At 37.8% G+C, this 22474-nt stretch overlaps 1 protein-coding gene across 21 annotated transcripts in view; it reads left to right on the forward strand.

The window, feature by feature from the left end:
- CLOCK (clock circadian regulator) overlaps window positions 1–22474 on the forward strand; it is a 118366-nt gene that overhangs the window by 19740 nt on the left and 76152 nt on the right. For 16 of the 21 annotated variants that reach the window (NM_001132234.1, XM_063722732.1, XM_063722730.1 and 13 more), the window contains 1 exon segment: window positions 17211–17364. The exons of 3 other annotated variants lie outside the window; for them this stretch is intronic. The gene's annotated coding sequence lies outside the window, so the exon portion shown is untranslated. 21 annotated transcript variants of the gene reach the window in all.

Raw genomic sequence — 22474 nt, forward strand, 5'->3', positions numbered from 1 at the left:
CATCACCTACTTTTAGTGATTTATTTACTCAACACCTCTCGTTTCATCTATACCTTAATCTCCTTACCCTCTTCTAATATTATTTTGAAGTATATTCCACATATTATTTGTCCGTTAATATTTTAAAGTATATTTCTAAATATGATTACCACAGTAAAGACTCCCAAGTCTTTTTACCCTCCATGTTGAAGGAACTGGGTCAATTTTTCTTTATAATGTTTCACATTCTGCGTTTTCTTACTCCTTTTGATGTCATTTTACTTATTACTTTCTTGTATTCATGTAACTGGAAATTGGATGTGAAGCAGTGTTTCTCAACCCTTTTTTTTTTTTTAATTGTTGCCTCCTTACGGAGTTTTTAGAGCTTTTTTTTTTTTTTTTTTTTTTTTGAGACGGAGTCTCACTCTGTCACCAGGCTGGAGTGCAGTGGTGTGATCTCGGCTTACTGCAAGCTCTGCCTCCCGGGTTCACGCCATTCTCTTCTTGCCTCAGCCTCCCGAGTAGCTGTGACTACAGGTGCCTGCCACTTTGCCCTGCTAACTTTTTGTATTATTAGTAGAGACAGGGTTTCACCGTGTTAGCCAGGATGGTCTAGATCTCCTGACCTCGTGATCTGACCACCTCGACCTCCCAAAGTGCTGGGATTATAGGCGTGAGCCACCATGCCCGGCCTAGAGCTTTTTTTTCCCTTATTGTCTACACTGCACCTTTTCCCCAGACCTGGGGGCAGACACAGTAGTGTGATTTGGAGGATGAGAAACTGTCTTAATTTACTGTTAAAGATTTCTTTGCCTTCTTGAATGTGACATTGCTACTGTTGAGAATGTATGATCTAAAGGTTCATAGATTCTAGTTTGACTCTTAACAAGAATATTCTGTAAGTAGTACTATTACTACATGTTATATCATGATATGTGGTTGTCCCAGTGTTAGAGATGTTAAGATTGATCAGTGAATTCAGTTGGTGACAATATGATCCATTGTGAAATTTACCATTACTTTTTCTCCTGATGGTTTTTAGGATTGATGATTTTTGCCTATTTATGTCATTTCTTTTGTTCTTAGTTGAAATTTTTCTTTAAAGGAGTAGCTTTCAGTACTTTGGTCCCTTTGCCTACCTTGAAATACAGTTTGACAGGCCAGTCAAGGAAAATGCTTTGTTAATTTCCTGTTACAGGTTGAATATCTCTTATCTGAAATGCTTGGGATTAGAAGCGTTTCAGATTTCATATTTTTTCAGATTGTGGAATATTTATAGTATACTTCTCAGTTGAGTATCCCGAAAATCTGAAATCTGAAATGCTCCTTTGAGTGTCATGTTGTTGCTCAAAAAGTTTCATATTTTGGAGCATTTCAGATTCTGGATTTTTGTATTAGGGATACTCAACCTATAGTTAAACATTTTCGTATTAACCCTTGGCATACCATCAGTACACACTGGAATTTTTATTTATTTATTTATTTTTTTGAGCAGTTCTAACTATGGAAGGACTAATAATTTCTTGACTCATTTTTTCTTAAAGGCCTTTGAAAGAAGAAAGGTAACATATACTTAAAAATTTTTTTTATTTGGCCAGGTGTGGTGGCTCATGCTTGTAATTCCAGCACTTTGGGAGGCCGAGGCGGGTGGATCACTTGAGGCCAGGAGTTCGAGACCAGCCTGGCCAACATGGTGAAACCCTGTGTCTACTAAAAATACAAAAAATTAGCTGGGCGTGGTGGTGGACACCTGTAATCAGCTACTGGAGAGGCGGAGGTTGCAGTGAGCCAAGATCGTGCCATTGCACTCCAGCCTGGGCAACAAGAGCGAAACTGTCTCAAAAAAAAATTTTATTATTCATTTATTTTATTTTTTTAGAGACAAGGTCTTGCTCTGTTACCCAGGCTGGAGTGCAGTGGTGTGATCATAGCTTATCATAATTTCCAATTCCTGGGCTCACGCGGTCTTCTTGCCTCAAGACTTCTGAGTAGCTAGAACTGTAGGCGTGTGCCACCATGTCTGGCTGTTTTTCTTTTTTAAAATTTGTTCTAAAGAACAGGGTAAGTGGCCTAGGCTGGTCTCGAACTCCCAACCTCAAGTGATCCTCCCATGTTGTCCTTTCAAAGTGCTGTGATTATAGACATGAACCACTGTGCACAGCCAAAATTTTCTTTTTAAAAACTGAATAAAACTCATTCTGTCTTTCATTGGTTATATTCCTGTAGCTTTAAGGATTGTGATTTCATCATTCTGAGACTTGTTTCATTACTAAGATTTGTTTCATTTCATTCATAACAAATTACTCATCAATTATTTCCATCCCTCCTAAAAGATAATATGAAAATGGAAAAATGATGGAATCACCTAGGAGAGTGATAGAATATGGAAATAAATTGTCACTATTGTATTTTTTTTTTGTTTTTAAGATTTTTGCATTTCCCAAAGTATTATATCATCTTTCTAGAAGTTATAAGTCTGGAGATATCATCATTGTAGGCCGCTTTCAGCTTTCATTAGAAACAGTTGAGAATTTAGAAATTTTCATTTCTGCCCATTATGGCAAAGAGGAAAAATTACAGGAAGATGTTTCACATCTCTTTGACAAACCAGCACATAAATGCAAAGAGAAAAATAAATGCACCTCAGGCTTTATTCAATAGAAATTTCATGTGAGTCACTGGACCATCATTCTCCAATAGAAATTTTATGTGAACCACAAATGTAAGTAGTAGGTATAATTTAAAATAAAAAAGTAAAAATAGGTTAAACGAATTAAGCAAAATCTCAGGCTGCACTTATTCATATAATAGGTGAATTTTCTCAAACTCAGAAATCAATGCATGAAGAATTATATTTCTGAGTGTAAAAATATAAATATAGTTATTCTTGTCAGTCATTTAACAGGTATTAATATTTTCTTTTTTCTTTTTTTTGTTTTTGTTTTTGGTTTTGTTTTTTTTGAGACAGAGTCTCATTCTGTTGCCCAGGCTGGAGTGCAGTGGTGTGATCTCCGCTCACTGCAATCTCAGCCTCCCAGGCTCAAGCAATTCTGCCTCAGCCTCCTGAGTAGCTGGGACTATAGGCTGGTGCCACCATGCTCAGCTAATTTTTTTTTTTTTTTGTATTTTTAGTAGAGACAGGGTTTTGCTGTGTTGGCCAGGCTGGTCTTCAAACTCCTGGCCTCAACTGATCCGCCCGCCTTGGCCTCCCAAAGTACTGGGATTACAAACATAAGCTGCTATGCCCGGCCGGGTATGAATATTTTCTGATGAGCCTTACACCATCCTGTTTTGCTAAAATGATGTGTTCTTTCATCTTTTATGGTGTCTGCATGCCAAAATTTACTGGATAACAGTTTGTAATGCTAAAGACATGTAACAAAGGTGACTGGAAGGAAACAGATTATTTAAAAAGAAAAAAGTTGTTGGATTGCTCATTTTAATTGGTGCTTAAAAACAAGAATGTTTTACAGTTTGGAGCAAAAAAAGATGGTATCCACTCTTCAATAAAATTATAAGCCATCAAAGGTTTCAAAGACTTCTTCAATTTTTTTTATGATGAAATTGCAAGAAGAGTAGAAATATTGATAAGCTGATATAAAATTAGAGATATGTATTAGAAATCTGGAGAAGTATTAGAAATATAGTTGAAATGTATGTAGAGATGTATCTGGAGAGGTATTAGAGATGTATGTGAAACCTGGAAGCAGTACAGGATGATTATGTTCCAGATTCATGCATGGATGATCAGTCAGTTGCATTCAGAGGACATTACCCATGTCATGTAGATACATTTTCAGAGCCTCAAAAAATGGAATAAAAATTTGGTTGTGATATATTTTTCAGTGTCAATATTTTTTCATTATCCCTTTATTCTCGTATAAATAATTCATAAGATGACTTGAAAACATAAAGGGTCCATTGGACCAAGAAGGTGTAAATGGTGATGACTGTTCTGTACCCTGAGGGTTGACTTGATACTCTAGCTACTCTTTGGTCACAAGTGAGAGTTTTACATTTGTTCGTTTGTCTGGTTTTGTTTGTTTGTTTTTGACGGAGTCTGGCTCTGTCTCCCAGGCTGGAGTGCAGTGGTGCGATCTCGCTCACTGCAAACTCCGCCTCCCAGATTCATGCCATTCTCCTGCCTCAGCCTCCCAAGTAGCTGGGACTACAGGTGCCCACCACCATGCCTAGCTAATTTTTTTTTATTTTTAGTAGAGACGGGTTTCACCGTGTTAGCCAGGATGGTCTCGATCTCCTGACCTCGCGATCTGCCCGCCTCGACCTCCCAAAGTGCTGGGATTACAGGCGTGAGCCACTGTGCCCAGCCTGTTCGTTTGTCTTATGCTAAACAATACACATTATATGTTACCGTCCTTCACAATTTCTTTTTATTCAACCTGGCCTGTCTCTGGCCAGTAGGAGCCCCTTCAGATTTGCCTCTAGATCTTTTTTATATGACCATATTAGGTTTTGATAGCTTCCTTGCTTTCAAGCTTAGAGTTAGTCATTTTATATGGTTCAGAAGTAAATGAATGTGTGTGTGTGTGTGTACATGTGCATGTTTGTATGTTGTATATGGAGATGCATACATATATATGAGGGAGGGAAAGTGCATTCACAAATACATATATATGGTGGAAAGTGTACAGATGTGGCAAATTGTTAACAGTTGATGAATCTAGGTGAAGAATATATGGCTGTTAATCTTGTTATTCTTTAAGGGGTAGGATACCTGTTTAAGTTACCTATTTTTCCAACTGCTTATTCTGTTCATGAAGTTTAGCATGTTTTCTTATGTTTATTGGTTCTTTATGCTTCTTTTTAAAAAAAAACAGTTTATTACTGGTTGACATCTTTTGTCTATCTTTTTTTCTTACTGATATGTAGTATCTTGTTACGAACTTTGGATACTAATCTTCTGTGGTATATTTTCTTAGTCTGTGGTTGTCTTTTCATTTGTTTATGGGATATTTTGGTAATTAGAAAAATTAAAAATTTAAATTAAATTAGATTTCAGATTTGAATTAGAATGAAGCCAAATATTTTTTTTCTTTAAAGTTTGTGCTTGGCTTGTTTTCCTTAGGTTTATGATAGTTTAAGAAAGTTATTTTCTACCTTATAGATATGAAGGTATTGTGTGTTTTCTTCTAAAAATTGGTATGTTTTGCCTGCATATTTGGGTCTGAAGCACTTGGAATTTATGTTTACGTGTGGTAAGAAAGAAATCCAGTATAACTTTTTGCCCTATTTGGGTACCTGTTGTCTCTACCATTAATGGATAGTCCATTCTTTCCCTCTTTGTTTATAATGCTGCCTTTTTAATATACATATGACTCTATTTCTGATCTTCTCTCTATCTCTGTTTTGAAAGACCCATATTACAAGGCTTGATTATTTGTAGGACTGCCCTCTCCATTTTCTTCTTCAAATTATTGTAGCTATTCTTAGCCTTTTGCTCTTCCACATAAATACTAAGATCAGTTTGTCTACTTACATACACACTCATATATGCATACCATATGGACACAAATCAATATAAGATATTAGTAAAAATTGCATAGCATCCATAGATGTATTTAGAGAGAATTCAGAGGTGAGGAAACTGAAATTCAAGCAAAGTGAATAATTTGCTCAAGTATGTCTGAGTCTGAGGCCCATTTCTTTCCTTTGCATACTTGTGAAGGCCAATAATTCATGGGGCGTTACCACTATGGTATAACCATAGCAAGAATCAGAATTTTGAGAGCAGCAGCACACATCTAAAATGTATAAGTGAGCTCTATAAAACATAGTAATTTGAGCCAAGTGTGTTGACGCACACCTGCAGTCCCAGCACTTTGGGAGGCCAAGGCAGGTGGATCACCTTAGGTCAGGAGTTCAAGACCGGTGTGACTAACATGGTGAAACCCCGTCTCTACTAAATACAAAAAATTAGCCAGGCGTGGTGGCGCATGCCTGTAATCCCAGCTACTTGGGAGGCTGAGGCAGGAGAATTGCTTGAACCTGGGAGGTGTGGGTTGCAGTGAGCTGAGATCATGCCATTGCACTCCAGCCCGGGCAACAAGAGTGAAACTCCATCTCAGAAAAACATAGAAATTTGAATTTGTGTGACAGATAAATTAAGGGACACAAATTACCGTAGTTCCATTTAAAATTGAATTTTTTTCTAGTACATTTGAGAAAGAAACCATTTTACCAACGTCAAAATTGCACTTTTGTAAGAATATCTGTAAAAATATTGTAGACTGAAAAAACAGTGAGCATAGACTTGGAGGTGTGACAAAATTTGATGTATGTAGGGAATAGCAAGTAAATGGGAAAGGTTAAATCATGAGAGACTTGAAAGAGAAGGTTGAACCTTGGGGACTAAATCTGGAATTCACAAAGTAGTTGTTATAGGGAGCAATTTTTATATCAAGAAATTTGAGTGACATGATCAAATATGAATGTTAGAGTCTTCTGATATAAAGCAAGGGATGGATTCTAGAGGGCTGGTGCTGGAGGCAGGGGATGGGAAGAGGAATTTATGAAGATTAATTCCAGTCACAGAATTGGGAAAATTGTGAAGGAGTAAGGGAGAAAGAATATTTAAAATACCTCTAAAATTTGTAGCTTGTATGAGTTTAACATTACCTCACTTTGTTTCCTTAGAACTGAACCTTAGTATTAAAAGGATTTGGGAGGGAGAAAAACCCTGTATGTCTACTGTGGATTTATTTATTTTAAATTTATATTGTAAAATTAATATAAATTTGAAGCTGGGATACCTGTGTCAACAGTCTGTTTTGCCTCAGGTGTTGTTTTCTAGGAGTAGTTCATACTACAAAAGCAGAACCTCATAATGACATTTTTGGAGTTGAATTTTCACCAGTTCATCTGCATATTAGGGAAAACTATTGCTGTTAGTAAATGAGGCATTGATGACCCTTGGATACAGTTGGCATTGTAATTCTAAAGCTTTCATCTGTAATTAATGGGAGTGAGGCTCATAGAAGTCAAGGTGTTGGGAGAAAACAGATACTTCACTTGATTGGTGTGGGGGCAGTGATAATTTTAAGGATTGAGGTATGAGGTTGTTTTTGTTGGTGGTCTTAAAAAAGTGGTTAGATTTAGCACAACTAATTTAAGGCATACTCTGGAACCCAGAGGGCTTCTATGACAGTTATAGAATAACAGAATCTTATCCTGTTGACTTTAGGGAGACTATGCTAAAATGTTGGCCTTGAATTCAGATTATTAAGGTGATACAACTGCAGAGAAGACTAAATATGCAACCTTTGCAGGTCTTCTGTGTCTAAGTCAGGGCCCTAATAGGGAAAGAGTGGATCCCTGTACTTCAGAATTTTTAATCCTGCAATTCATGCTGAAGCTTCCTGGCAAGGAGAAGCATCCCATTTCCCTTTGGCAGAGGAAGGACCCCCTGCCACCCCTCCTGTCATCATTGCTTGAAGACTGTGCAGTGACCCCATAAATGTTCAATGATGTTTATTTATTTTTATTTATTTTTTTATTTTTTTGAGGGAGATTTTTGCTCTGTCACCCAGGCTGAAGTGCAGTGGCCAATCTCGGCTCACTGCAGTCTCCGCTTTCTGGGTTCAAGCGGTTCTCCTGCCTCAGCCTCCTGAGTAGTTGGGATTGCAGGCGTGTGCCACCACACTCGGCTACTTTTTGTATTTTTGTATTTTCACCATGTTGGTCAGGCTGGTCTCGAATGCCTCACCTCAGGTGATCTGCCCACCTTGGCCTCCCAAAGTGCTGGGATTACAGGCATGAGCTACCGCACCTGGTCCAGTGACATTTATTCTTAAGATCTGCCTCTACTATGACTCATTATCCTCTGGTTAATAACTATAGTCAGGGTCTTAGCACATCCCAAGAAGAGAATTACAAGCCCTACTCTGGAAAGAACTATCCTGTATACAAAAAGAATTGCAGGACTGCAGGCTCAGTGGCTTGCACCTATAATCCCAGTGCTGTAGGAAGCCAAGGCAGGAGGACCACTTGAGTCTAGGAGTTTGAGACCAGCCTGGGCAACATAGTGAGACCTTGTCTTTACAAAAAACTTTTTTTAAAAATTGGCTGGGCATGGTGGTATGTGCTTGTAGTTCTAGCTGCTCCAGAGGCTGAGGCGGGAGGATCTCTTGAGCCCAGGAGTTTGAGGCGGTAGTCAATTATGATTGCTCCATTGCACTCCAGCCTGGACAACAGAGCGAAACCCTATCAAATAAAAATAAAATAAAATAAAATTGCAGGACTTGAATAATAAACATCTGGAGAAACCAGGGAAACAGGTATGAGAATGTTTTGAAAGGTGTTGGATTGGGTAGGGGGCAGAATATAAGGTTAGCTTGAGGAAAATGTATTGACATGAGGATACTCGTTGATGATCTGGGGTTCAGTGTCATCCAAGGGCATTGGAACTGCCTCTTATAGCTTGTGGGTTGTCTTAGTCCATTTGGCTGCTGTAACAAAGTATCTTAGTCTGAGTAATTTATAAGCAACAGAAATTTATTGTTTACAGTTCTGGAGACTGGGAAGTCCAAGATCAAGGTGCTAGTAGATGCAGTATCTGGTGAAGGCCCATTCTGGTGCCTTCTTGCTGTGTCCTCACATGATGGAAAGGGAGGGGAACAAGCTCCCTCAGGCCTTTTATAAGGGCACCAATCTCATTGATGAGGGTGGAGCCCTCATGACCTAATCACCATCCAAAGGCCCCATGTCTTAATACTATCACATTGGGGATTAAGTTTCAACATAAGAATTTTGGAGGGGCACAAACATTTAGACCATAGCACTGATATAGTTCTTTGAAGTCTGAGCACAGTGAGTGTCTACAGTCAACCTTTTAAGCAAAGATGGTGTCATGAGGAAAACAATAAATATTTGGGATTTTTGTTGAAGGATTAATACCCTGTGGGAAAATCTTTGTCAGATCTCTTATGTCTCTTTAGCACTGGTCAGATAAATTCTCCCCGTCTTCTCTCCTCTGCATTTACCCCAAATAGGCCAGTTTTCTCATGGCTCTGCATAGCTTGGTAATGTCATACCTCACATTTGCTTTGTCTCCTTATCTGCCTTATTTTCTTTAACTTTCTCTTCATATCCTAACATTATACCCTCCCTTCCCTAAGTGTCAGCTTATAATTTTTGCCTCAGGTTATCCTTTTAAAGCTGAAACAGTAGCTCCCAAACTTCTATGGCCACAACTCATAGTAAGAAATATATTTTATGTTATGACCTAGTACACTCATACACACTCATAAACACATATCTGAAACAACAGTTTCAGGAAATACCCTTTACCATAACTAGGTGTCCTGCGATCCGACTCCCCACCCCCCACCATGTTTCATTTTTAAAATGTACCAAAGGGTAAAAACATTTGTAATTTTGTTAAGGGTATTGACATAATGTTCTCTATAAAGTTTATATCAATTTATACTCCCACCAGCAATGTATGTGAGTAATGAAAAAGCCAACATTCTACTACTACTATCCCATAATCATTAAGGAAATTGATTTTGTAATTCTGAAACTCCCCAAAAAGATATCTCTAGGCCCAGTTGGTTTCACTGCAGAGTCTAATATACATAGTCTCTTCTAAAAAACAGAAGAGAAGGGAACATTTCAAGTATTATCCTGATAGTGCAACCAGACAAAGGCAGAACAAAAACAACAAATTAAAAACCAATATTCTTTATAGAGACACAAAAATCCTTAACAAAATATTAGCAAATAGAATTCAGCAACATGTAAAAATAATCTTTTGTGTTTTGAGATGGAGTCTGGCTCTGTTGCCCAGGCTGGAGTGCAGTGGTGTGATCTCGGCTCACTGCAACCTCTGCCTCCAGGGTTCAAGTGATTCTCCTGCCTCAGCCTCCTGAGTAGCTGGGACTACAGGCCCGTGCCACCACACCCGGCTAATTTTTTGTATTTTTAGTAGAGACGGGGTTTCACTGTGTTAGCCAGGATGGTCTTGATTTCCTGACCTCATGATCTGCCCACCTCAGCCTCCCAAAGTGCTGGGATTACAGGTGTGAGCCACCATGCGTGGCCAAAAGAATCTTATACTATAATAATGACATGGAGTTTATTCCAGGGATACATGGCAGGTTAAATATTCAAAAATTAGTGTGATCCACCACATTAACAGGCTTAAGGAAAAATCATTGTCTTTTTAACTGATGGTTTGTCCAAAATAATGTTATCAACAATGTATTCAATTATATGTGCTTATATATACACGTATGTATATATGTGCTTATGTAAAAGTGAAATGAATGACAGGAATGATATAAAGGATAGGAGGGAGGTATTAGGATTATTACATGGTACTTGCACTACCCATAAAGTGGTTTAGTGTTATTTGAAAGTAGACTTAGATTTGTTGTAAATGTGTATTGTGAACTCCAGGGCAACTACTAAAAAAAAGTAAAACAAAAAAGTATGCCAAGAAAGGAGAGGAAAATATAATCATGTAAAACTACAACAGGCAGAAAAAGACTGGAAGACTAAAATAGGAATAAAGAACAGAAAGCAATCACAAATATGGTAGCTACTAATCTAACTGTATCAATGATCACTTTAAATGTTAGTGATCTCAGCACACCAATTAAAAGACAGTGCCAGAGTGGATGAAAAATCAAGGCTTAACTTTATGTTGTCTACCAAAAAAACCCACTTTAAATATAGATACATAGATGAAAAGAAAATGGATGGAGAAAAATACAGTATGCTAACACTAACCAAAAGAAAGCATGAATAGCTATATTAATTTCAGACAGAGCAGCTCTCAGAGCAAGGAAGTTATCTGGAATAAAGAGGGGCATTGCATAAATAATGATAAATGGGTCAGTTCTCCAAGAAGATATAGTAGTCCTAAACATCTGTGCAGCTAACAGTGGAGCATGTAAGTATGTGAGGCAAAAACAGAACTGCAAGGAGAAACAGATTAATCTGCTCTTATAATGGAGACTTTAATACCCCATTATCAGAAACGGACAGATGTAGCAGGCAGAAAACCAGTAAAAACATAGATGAATTCAACAGTGCTGTCAAACAACTTGATATAATTGACATCTATAGACTACTTCATCCAACAACAGCACAATACACATTCTTCTCAAGCCTACATGGAACACTCGCCACAAGAGACAACATTTTGGGCCATAAAACACCTTAACAAATTTAAAAGAATAGAAATCAGACAGTATCTGTTCTCAGACCACAATATAATTAAAGTAGAAATCAGTAACAGCTGGAAAATCCCCAAATACTTGAAGATTAAACAACACCCTTAAACAACACATGGGTCAAAGATTGTCGAGAAATCTATTAAAAAAATTTTTGTTTTCATCTTTTTTTGCCACGCTACACTGACGTATCAAGAGAAATCTAAAAATGTTTTGAACTAAATGAAAATGAAAACAACTTAACAAAATATGTGGGATGCAACAAATGCAATGCCTAGAGGGAAGTATATAGCATGGAATACATATATTAGAAAAGAGTAAAGATCTAAAACCAAAGTTTCTGCCCTAGGAAACTACAAAAAGTAGAGCAAATTAAATCCAAAGTAAGCAGAAGAAAGGAAACAATAAAAATTAGAGCAGAGGCTGGGCATGGTGGCTCACGCCTGTAATCCCAGCACTTTGGGAGGCAGAGGTGGGTGGATCACGAGGTCAGGAGATCGAGACCATCCTGGCTAACACGATGAAACCCCGTCTCTACTAAAAATACAAAAAATTCAAAAAATTAACTGGGTGTTGTGGCGGGCGCCTGTAGTCCCAGCTAATTGGGAAGCTGAGGCAGGAGAATCGCTTGAACCCGGGAGGTGGAGGTTGCAGTGAGCCGAGATCGTGCCACTGCACTCCAGCCTGGGCAACAGAGCAAGACTCCATCTCAAAACAAACAAAACAGCCAGTGAAGTGGAAAACAAGAAATCATAGAGAAAATCAACAAAACCAAAAGCTGGTTTTTTGAAGAGATTAATAAAATTGATGTACTTCCAGCTAGGCTAACTAAGGAAAAAGGATACATATTACTAATAGAAAACATGAAAGTAGAAATCATAACAGATTTCCATTTATATTAAAAATATAAAGGAATATTATGAACAACTCTGTGCCCACGAATTTGATAACCTAGATGAAATGGACCAATTCCTTGAAGGACGCAATCTGCCAAAAGTCATACAAGAAGTAGACAATCTGAATAGGCCTTTATCTATTAAATTGAGTCAACAATTATTTATAATCTTTTAAGATAGAGATCACCAGGTCCAGATGGGTTCATTGGTGAGTTCTAATTCTACCAAACATTTAAGGAAGAAATTACACCAGTATTAACATTCTCTTTTGCAAGGCAGAAGCAGAGGGAATACTTTCTAACTCTTTCTGTGAGGCCAGTATTACTCTGATACCAAAACCAGACAAAGATATTGCAAGAAAAGAAAACTGTAGACCAATATCTCTTATGAACATAGATGCAAAAATCCCCAACAAAATATTAGCAAATCAAATTCAACATTTATAAAATGAACTATATGCTATGATCAAGTGGAATTTATCCAAGGCGTGTAAGAAATTAATATAATCCATTACGTTAACTGGCTAAAGGAAACCAAATCATATGATCATATCAATAGATGTTTAAAAAACATTTGACAGAACCCAACACCCATTCATGATTTAAAAAAAAAAAACTCTGTAACTGTAAAACTTGGAATAGAGAGGAACTTCTTCAACTTGAGAAAGAACATCTATTAAAAAATCTACAGCTCAGCAAAGGGGCGGGGGGATAAAAATGTTCTAAAATTAGATTGTAGTGATAGTTGCACAACTCTGTAAATACACTAAAAAACACTGAATTGTAGGTTTTAAATGGGTGAGTGTTATAGTATGTGAATTGTGCCTCAGAGTGGTAAATAATAATTTTTTCAAAAGAGGTAAGGGGACATAACAGCCTAAATGCAGTGAAGAGCGTCACTGAATTAGGTGTTGGTATTGGGATATGAATGGAAGATTAAAAGTATTTTATGAATGTGAGAATAAAACTATAGCTAACGTTTTATGTAATGGTGAGAATCTAGAACTTAAGATTCCCAGTAAGATCAGGAACAGTATAAGGATGTCCCGTTTTACCACTCCTTTTCACATCATACTGGAAGTTCTAGCTAATGCAATAAGAAAAGAAAATGAAATGAAATGTATACTGATTGGGAAAGAAGAAATAAAACTCATTTTGTTTGCAAGATCATATGGTTGTCTATGTAGAAGATCCAAAAGAATTGACAAACTGGAACCAATAAACACAAGGTAGCAGGATACAAGGTTAATATGCAAAAGTAGATTATGTTCCTATATACCAGCAGTGAACAAGTGGAATTCTAAAATTAAAAACACGATACCATTACATTAATATCTCCCAAAATAAATACTTAGGTATAAACCTAATAAAATATATATAAAATATGTACAAAGAAAACTTCAAAACTCTGATAAAGAAATCAAACAAGAACTAAATAACAGATGTTCATGGATAGGAAGACTATATTAACAAGATGTCAGTTCTTCACAATTTGTAGACTGAATATAATTCTAGTCAAAATTGCAGTTTGTTGTAGATATTAACGAACTGATTCCAATAAGTTTATATAAAGAGGCAAAAGACCCAGAATAGGCAACTTAAAATTGAAAGAAAAGAACGAAATTGGAGATCCAACATTGCCTGACTTCAAGACTTAATATACAACTACAGTCATCAAGCAGTGTGGTATTGGTGAAAGCATAGACAAATATTTTAATAGATCAGTGGAACAGAATAGAGAGACCAGGAATAGATCCACATCAGTACAGTCATGTGTCACTTAATGACAAGGATACATTCTGAGATGAGAAATGCATTGTTGGATGATTTTGTCATTGTTCAAATAACATAGAGCATATTTACACAAACTTAGAGGTATAGCCTGCTCTGCATCTAGGCTGTATGGTGTAGCCTACTGTTACTAGACTGTACAGCATGTTAACTGTAGTGAATACTATAGGTAATTTTAATATAACAGTAAGAGTTTTTGTATCTGAATGTAGAAAAGGAATGTAAACATACAGTATAAAAGATGATGGTATACTTTATATAGAGTACTTACCATGGAGCTTGTCGGGCTGGAAGTTGCGTAGGGTGAGTCAGTGAGTGAGTGATGACTGAATGTGAAGGCCTAGGACGTTAGGGTATACTACTATAGACTTTGTATACACTGTACACTTAGACTACACTAAATGTATTTAAAAAGTAATTGCATTACAATGTTATGATGGCTACAACAGCTATAAAGTCACTAGACAATAGGAATTTTTCAGCTCCGTTATAATCTTATGGGACCACTGTCATATATACGGTCTGTCCTGAAACATTGTTATGCAATTCATGATTGCATAGTCAACTAATGGTTCACAGAGGAACAAAGACAATACAATGGAGAAAAGATAGTCTTCAACAAATGGTACTGGAACAACTGTCCACGTGCAAAAAAATGAATCTCGACAGACCTTATACCCTTCATAAAAATTAACTCAAAATGGATCAGAGACCTAAATGTAAATTGTGAAAGTATAAAACTCCTAGAAGATAACATAAGAGATAATCCAGATGACTGGGTTTGGCAGCGAGTTTTTATCCTCAACATCAAAGACATATTCCGTGTTAGAAAAAATTAAATTTAATTAAAATTAAAAATGTCTGCTCTGTGAAAGGTACTTATCAAAAGAATAAAAAGACAAACCACAGACTTGAAGATATTTGCAAAAGACATATTTGATAAAGGACTTTTATCCAAAGTACACAATGGACTCTTAACAGTAAGAGAACCAACAAACCAGTTAAAAAATGGGCCAGGTACGCTAACAGATACCTTACCAAAGAAGATATACAAACCTCAAGAAGCATGTGAAAAGATGCACCATATCATCTGTCATCATGGAAATGCAAATTAAAATGAGATACTACTACATACGTATTTGAATGGTGAAAATCCAAAATACTGACTACATCCCGTGCTGGTGAGGATGTGGAACAACAGGAACTCTCATTCATTGCTGGTTAGAATGCAAAATGGTATAGCCTCATTGAAAGGCAGTTTGGCAGGTTCTTACGGAACTAAACATAGTCTTACCATATGATCTAGCAACCAAAGAATTGACAATTTCTGTCCATACAAAAATCTTTATATGGAAGTTTATAGCATCCTTTTAAATAATTGCCAAAACTTGGAAGCAACCAAAATGTCTTTCATTATGTGAGCGGATAAACTGTGGTATGTTCAGACAATGGAATATATCATTCAGTGCCAAAAAGAAATTATCTATCAAGCCGTGAAAAGACATGGAGAAATCTTAAATGTGTATTTACTAAGTGAAAGGAGCCAATCTGAAATGGCTACATATTGTATGATTCCAACTTTATGACATTCTGGAAAAGGCAAAATTATGGAGGTAATAAAAAAATGAATGTGGTGTAGGGGTTAGTGAGGGGAGGGATGCATATGCGGAGCACAGAGGGCTTTTAGGCCAATGAAACTATTCGGTATGATATGATAGTGGATGTGTGCCATTATATTTGTCCAAATTCATAAAATGTACAGCACTAAGAGTGAAGCCTAAAATTTTGGGTGATAAGGATGTGTCAGTGTAGATTTGTCAGTTGTAGTAAATGTACCACTCTGGTGGGGAATGTTAAATATGGGGAAGGCCGTGCATTAATGGAGTCGGGGTACATGGGAAATCTCTGTACTTTACCCTCAGTTTTTTATGTGGACCTGAAACAGTGGTATTAAATTAGAAAAGCTAAAGGAACCAAATTAATGTTCTAAAATCTTTTTTTTGTTGATATTTAAGCAGTACTTTTCTGATAGAAGAGTCGCTAAAGTGCTTTCAATATTGTGTCAAGAAGTATTGTTGACATTTCTGAGAATGTTGTCAGTACAAGAAAATTAATAGCCATGATTGGACTGTGTCATTAAAATTATACTAGATAAATAGGATAATGAAAGCACTTGCTTGATAGTGATGTTGTGAGGATTGAATAAATACATGTCAAGTGCTTAAAACAGGGCTTTACACATAGTAAAGTGCTTAGTAATTGTTAATTATTAGTTGAGAATTGTGATGAGACTTTTTTCTCATTCTGCGCAATGGACGCTTGATCAGTTGATTCTTTTATCCATCCATGGCAAGGTCAGCTGTTGGCCCAGGGCAGTCATTCCTTGGGCTCTTGCAAAAGTCCCCTGAAATTCCTCTCCAGAAACTTTTAGCTTCCTGCTCAGAATTTCAGAATGGCTAGTAGATTGCAGTCAAGTGGTAAGGGTTTAAAATGGGCTCTGCCTTTAGCGCTGTGTGATTCAAATTGCTTCACCTTTTACTTTCTTTCTTTGCCCATCTTGTCTCAGGAAATGCCCTTTCTCATTTCCTGTTTCATTCTGAACATCTACATTGGACTTCTTTTACTTCCACACAAATGTCATATTTTCACCTACACCTAGCCATTTGAACACACTGTTCCCTTTGGACAAAAAATTTTCTTTCTCACCTCTTCCCTCTTGCTTTATTTGGCTAGATCATACACATTCTTGCATTAAATTCCCCCCCTTTACGAAAACCTTTTTTTTTTGAGACGGAGTCTTGCTCTGTCGCCCAGGCTGGAGTGCAGTGGCGCAATCTCGGCTCACTGGAACCTCCATCTCCCGAGTTAAAGCTATTCTCCTGCTTCAGCATCCCCAGTAGCTGGGATTATAGGTGCATACCACCATGCCTGGCTAATTTTTGTATTTTTAGTAGGGACGAAGTTTCACCATGTTGGCCAGGCTGATCTTGAACTCCTGACTTGAAGTGATCTGCCTGCCTTGGCCTCCCAAAGTGCTGGGATCACAGGCGTGAGCCACCGCGCCCATCCCAGGAGAACTTTTCTAACCAATTTCCAGCAAACTGGTTTGTATCTCTATTATGCTTTCCCTTAACACCATTGTGATTTTTCAAACTTTTTGTCCCATTTACGGTTGAGTTCCCAGAGGGGTTGATGAGATCTGATCTGTTTATTGACACATTCCCAATTCTTGGCACGTAGAGGAGGCTTGCAATACATGTTCTATACATCGATGAAACAAAAATACTAGTGATAATAATATTACTTAAAATTTGGTTAGCTTTATTTCAGCAACTGCTGTTTTTTTACAGAATTTTTATTTGTTCCCGCAAAGCTGCTGAAGCTCAGAAGCTGATTCTATCACATTGTAAGATGCCTTTGGATAATTCTACAGTCCTCTTAAATGAATCTTTAGAACTTGGCGCGTTTCACTAGATACCTTCAATCATCATTTTGAGCTCAAAGGTATGCTATCTTTGTTTTTTTTCCCTTAATCATGGTAGGGTGGGATTTGCAGTGTCCTGGTGGAAGCATAGGACAAGGAATTATAAAAATACTTGGGGAATGATCTGCTACTTTCCTTTGCAGCTTTTATTTATCTTTAGAATTTTCATTCTTATGAGGAGTAAGAAGGTTATTCATTGGGAAAAATAATTGAAATCCAGATGGAAAGTATTTTAGCAATTCCTGAAATTTCTCAAAACTAGTGCTCAAAAGTAAGAATCATAACTTATCTTTTCCTGAGTTTAAGGAAGATGATTTGCAAATGACTGAAAGTCGAATAAGAATTATTTCCTGCCAGGCTTTAGCTATAGAGATAAAGTGTCAGTTGACTGAGGTAAAAGAAGAGCCAGACTGCAGCTCCTCTTTACAAGCAGGCCTTCATTGGGGTCTGCACATCACCAAATTTATTCAGCCTGGTGCCTGCTTTGGTATGACTCATGAGCTAAGAGTGGTGTTTGCATTTGTAAATGGTTGAAGAAAAATCTCGAAGACTAACTCGTGACATGTGAAAATTATATGAAATTTAATTTTTAGTGTTTATAATTTTTAGTGTTTAGTGTTTAGTAATTTTTAGTGTTTATGAGTAAAGCTTTATTAGAATATTAGCCACTCTTATTTTTTAGGTATATCTATTTTTAGTCATACATATTTTGTGTATGACTGCTTTTAGGCTATAGCAGCAGTTAAGTACAGTCATGTATTACATGGTCAGTGATGGACCAAATATACGACAGTGGTCCCATGAGATTATAATGGAGCTGAAAAATTGCTATTGCCTGGTAACATCATGGCCATCATGTCATCATGGCACAACCTGTTACCTTTTCTATGTTAAGATATGTTTAGATACTCAAATACTTACATTGTGTTACAGTTGCCTTGAGTATTCAGTACCATTGCATGCTGTGAAGGTTTGTAGCCTAGGAGCAATAGGGTATTCCAGATCGTCTAGGTGTGTAGTAGGCTATACCATCTAGGTATAGAAATAGTCTGTGATGTTGACACAATGACAGATTGCCTATGCATTTCTCAAAATGTATCCCCATGACACATGTCTGTAGTTACAGCAGAGACCCCAGCACTTTGGGAGGCCGAGGCGGGCAGATTATGAGGTCAGGAGATCGAGACCATCCTGGCTAACACGGTGAAACCCCGTCTTTACTAAAAATACAAAAAATTAGCCAGGCGTGGTGGCGGGCACCTGTAGTCCCAGCTACTCGGGAGGCTGAGGCAGAAGAATGGCGTGAACCTGGGAGTCGGAGCTTGCAGTGAGCTGAGATCATGCCACTGCACTCCAGCTTGGGCAACAGAGCAAGACTCCGTCTCAAAAAAAAAAAAAAAAAAAAAATTTACCCATGTGGCCCTTTACAGAATTAAGTTTAGCTGATCCTTGCTCTACATGGCTGAAGAAGTGTTTATAGATTTGAGTGCTATGGTTTAAGAGATGAATTGGGGGGAAATTAGAGAGAGGTAGGAGTCCATGCCAATTCTCAGTGACTTAATTGTACTTTTTTCTTTAGTGGAAAGTATAACCCATATTCTAATTATATTGACCTGTGTTGTTTTAAAATAGTAAATCAGGGGAAATGGATTCTTCTATTATTTTTATTGTGAAATGAGTATGTGGGAATATGTAGAAAGAAAATTAGTATGCTACTCTGTTTTTAACCAAGTTTTAATGTTACTATAATACCTTACATACCTAATATCTTAAGAACTTAAAAGATTAGTTGATGACTGACTCAATGAAACAAAAGTAGTTCATTGGAGATGAAAGTACACTGTCCCTTTGGAGTCAATGGATAGGCCTAAAGGATATGGTTAAGGAACTCTTGTAGTCAGACACAGGCAGGTTACGTACTATATTAGGAGATAGAAGACCATAATTTTTGTGTTTACCTTCTTTGTCCCTTGAGAACACTTAGTTATGTGACTCGGGGCACATTTAACACTCTGAATCTAATTGCTTCATTTCCAAATTAGGGAAAACTAATACCTTTACTGTCTGAAAACAGGAGTCTTGGTGGTTTGCTAAATTACCAGTTTCCTAAGAGTGGGTACTCTGCCTTTTTAGCTCACCACTGGATTTCTCAACTCCACAGTTAGCATAGGCCTGGCACATATTTGGCACACAGTAAATGTCCAATGAAAGAACAAGGTACGTGCCAGTTCCAATAGCTGTTATGTCTATGCATGATCAAAGTCATTCCCCTTTCTTTAAAGGTTTGCTTATTGAGACTGGGTGTTTTTGTTAAATGGAGGAGAGAATTTTGATGAAAATAGTAATTTTCTGTAGATCCTTTTTTAAAAAGTTATTTTATTTATTTATTTTAATTTTTGAGACAGAATCTTGCTCTGTCACCCAGGCTGGAGTGCAGTGGTGCTCTCTTGGCTTCCACCTCCACCTCCTGGGTTCAAGTGATTCTCATGCCTCAACCTCCTGAGTAGCTGGGACTACAAGCGCGCGCCACCATGCCTGGCTAATTTTTGTATTTTTAGTAGAGATGGGGTTTTGCCATGTCGGGCAGGCTGGTCTCGAACTCCTGACCTCAGGTATTCCCCCGACCTCAGCCTTCCAAAATGTTAGGATTACAGATGTGAGCCACCATGCCTGGCTCCCCGCCCCCCGCCTGTTTTTTTTTTTTGAGACACAGTCTTGCTCTGTCACCCACGCCGGAGTGCAGTGGCATGATCTCAGCTCACTGCATCTCCCAGGCTCAAGCGATCCTCCCACCTTAGCCTTCTGAGTAGTTGAGACTATAGGTGCATACCACCATGCCCAGCTAATTTTATTTTTTGTAGAGATGAGGTCTCACTATGTTGCTTAGGCTGCTCTATAACTCCTGGACTTAAGTGGTCCTTCTGCCTCAGCCTCCCAAAGTACTGTGATTACAAGCGTGAGCCACCGTGCCCAGCCTAGATCCATTTTCTACAGATACCAATCAAATCATTGGCCAGATTTATTTGTATAAATTGATTATATATGCTATTTAATAGAGAAAATATAAACCTCTAATCTAAGAATTGCTGATCTCAAAGAAACCTGGAAACCTCCTCATTATAAAGCTTTAAAATGTATATACTATAGACCGGGCGTGGTGGCTCACGCCTGTAATCCCAGCACTTTGGAAGGCCGAGGTGGGTGGATCACCTGTGGTCATGAGTTTGAGACCAGCCTGGCCAGCATGGTGAAACCCCATCTCTACTAAAAATACAAAAAATTAGCGAGGTGTGGTGGTGGGAGCTTGTAATCCCAGCTACTTGGGAGGCTGAGGCAGAGAATTGATGGAACCTGGAAGGCAGAGGTTGCAGTGAGCCGAGATTACACCAGCCTGGACAGAGCGAGACTCCATCTCAAAAAAAATTTAAAAAAATAAAATATAAAATAAAATAAATACCATATTGCTAAAAAGCCACTCTTGAATAGGAAGATTTATGTATTTTTTTTATCTAAGTCTTCTGAACTTTTCGCAACTCTTACACTGAACCTCTTTTTTTAATGGAACTTCCCTATATAGTTTTTTTTAAGAATTCAACTTTTAAAATCTTATCTTGCAGGATACCATGTAAAGATAAGATTGTTTAAAAGGTATTTAGCAGAAGCCGAGTGTGTTGGTATGCACCCCTAGTCCCAGCTACCCAGGAGGCTGAGTCAGGAAGATCATTTGAACCTAGGAGTTCAAGACCAGCCTGGGCAACATAGTTAGGCCCTGTCTAAAAAAAACAAAACAAAAGATATTTACTGAAAGAAAAGTGTTTCAGCTTAAAGAAGTCTGGGTAGACATGACAGCTAAATGCAGTACATGACCCTGGATTGGATTCTGTACTGGAAGAGGGAAAAAGTCTTGGAGGGCAGTTTTTGCTCAACTAAAACAAAAAGAGAGAGAAAATAGGCATTACATTAAGATACTGTATAACTGTTAAGTTTCCTGAAGTTGGTAACTATACTGTAGATATTTAAGAGAATATCCTTGTTCTTAGGAGGTATAGTTGAAGTATTTAGAGGTAAAAAGGTATGATATGTGCATTTTACTTTCAAATGGTTCAAAAATATGTTTATGTATGATATGGACAATAATGCAAAATGTTGACAATTGGTCAACAGGATTGTTGTTGACAGTTGGTCAAATCAGGGTAAGGGATATGTAGAAGCTCTTTGAACTATTCTTACAACTTTTCTGCATGTTTGAATGATTTCCAAGTATAAAGTTTAAGAAACATGTTTAGCAGCTATGTATAAAAATGGAAATTACATCCCGTTAATTTTATTTTTTATTTTTTATTTTGAGACAAGGTCTTGTTCTGTCACCCAGGCTGGAGTGCAGTGGTGCAGTCACAGCACATTGCAGCCTGGACTTCCAGGGCTTAGTTGATCCTCCTGCCTCAGCTTCCCAAGTAGCTGAGACCATAGGCACGTGCCACAACACCCAGCTAATTTTTGTATTTTTAGTAGATAAGGGGTTTTGCCATGTTGCCCAGGCTGGTCTTGAACGCCTGAGCTCTAACGATCTGCCTGCCTCCGCCTCCCAAAGTGCTGGGATTACAGGTGTGAGCCACCTTGCCTGGCTACTGTTACTTTTAAATCAACATTTATTTCCATTAAAAATACACTTAGAGTATTGCAATAGGACTGTTTAAAAAATACAGTCCTCTTTTTTTTTCAAACTGCTTTTACATATACTTTGTTTACATGATGGTACTGTTATTGAAAAGAATTATTTTGTTGGGTGGCATATCATTATGTGATCACAAGTATAAATATTTCTTGTTCTGTGGGTTTTTTTTGGTAGGGGGGTTGGGGGGGACAGAGTCTTGCTCTGACACCTAGGCTGGCATTGTCTCGGCTTACTGCAACCTCTGCCTCAGCCTTCTGAGTAGCTGGGACTATAGGTGTGTGCCACCATACCTGGCTAATTTTTGTATTTTTAGTAAAGACAGGGTTTCACTATGTTGGCCAGGCTGGTCTCGAACTCCTGACCTCATGATCCGCCTTCCTTGGCTTCCCAAAGTGCTGGGATTACAGTGTGAGCCACTGCACCTGGCTTGTTCTGCGATTCTTTGCTGGATTTAA

This window comes from Pongo abelii, chromosome 3 (assembly GCF_028885655.2).
Source record: "Pongo abelii isolate AG06213 chromosome 3, NHGRI_mPonAbe1-v2.0_pri, whole genome shotgun sequence".
Lineage (NCBI taxonomy): Eukaryota > Metazoa > Chordata > Mammalia > Primates > Hominidae > Pongo > Pongo abelii.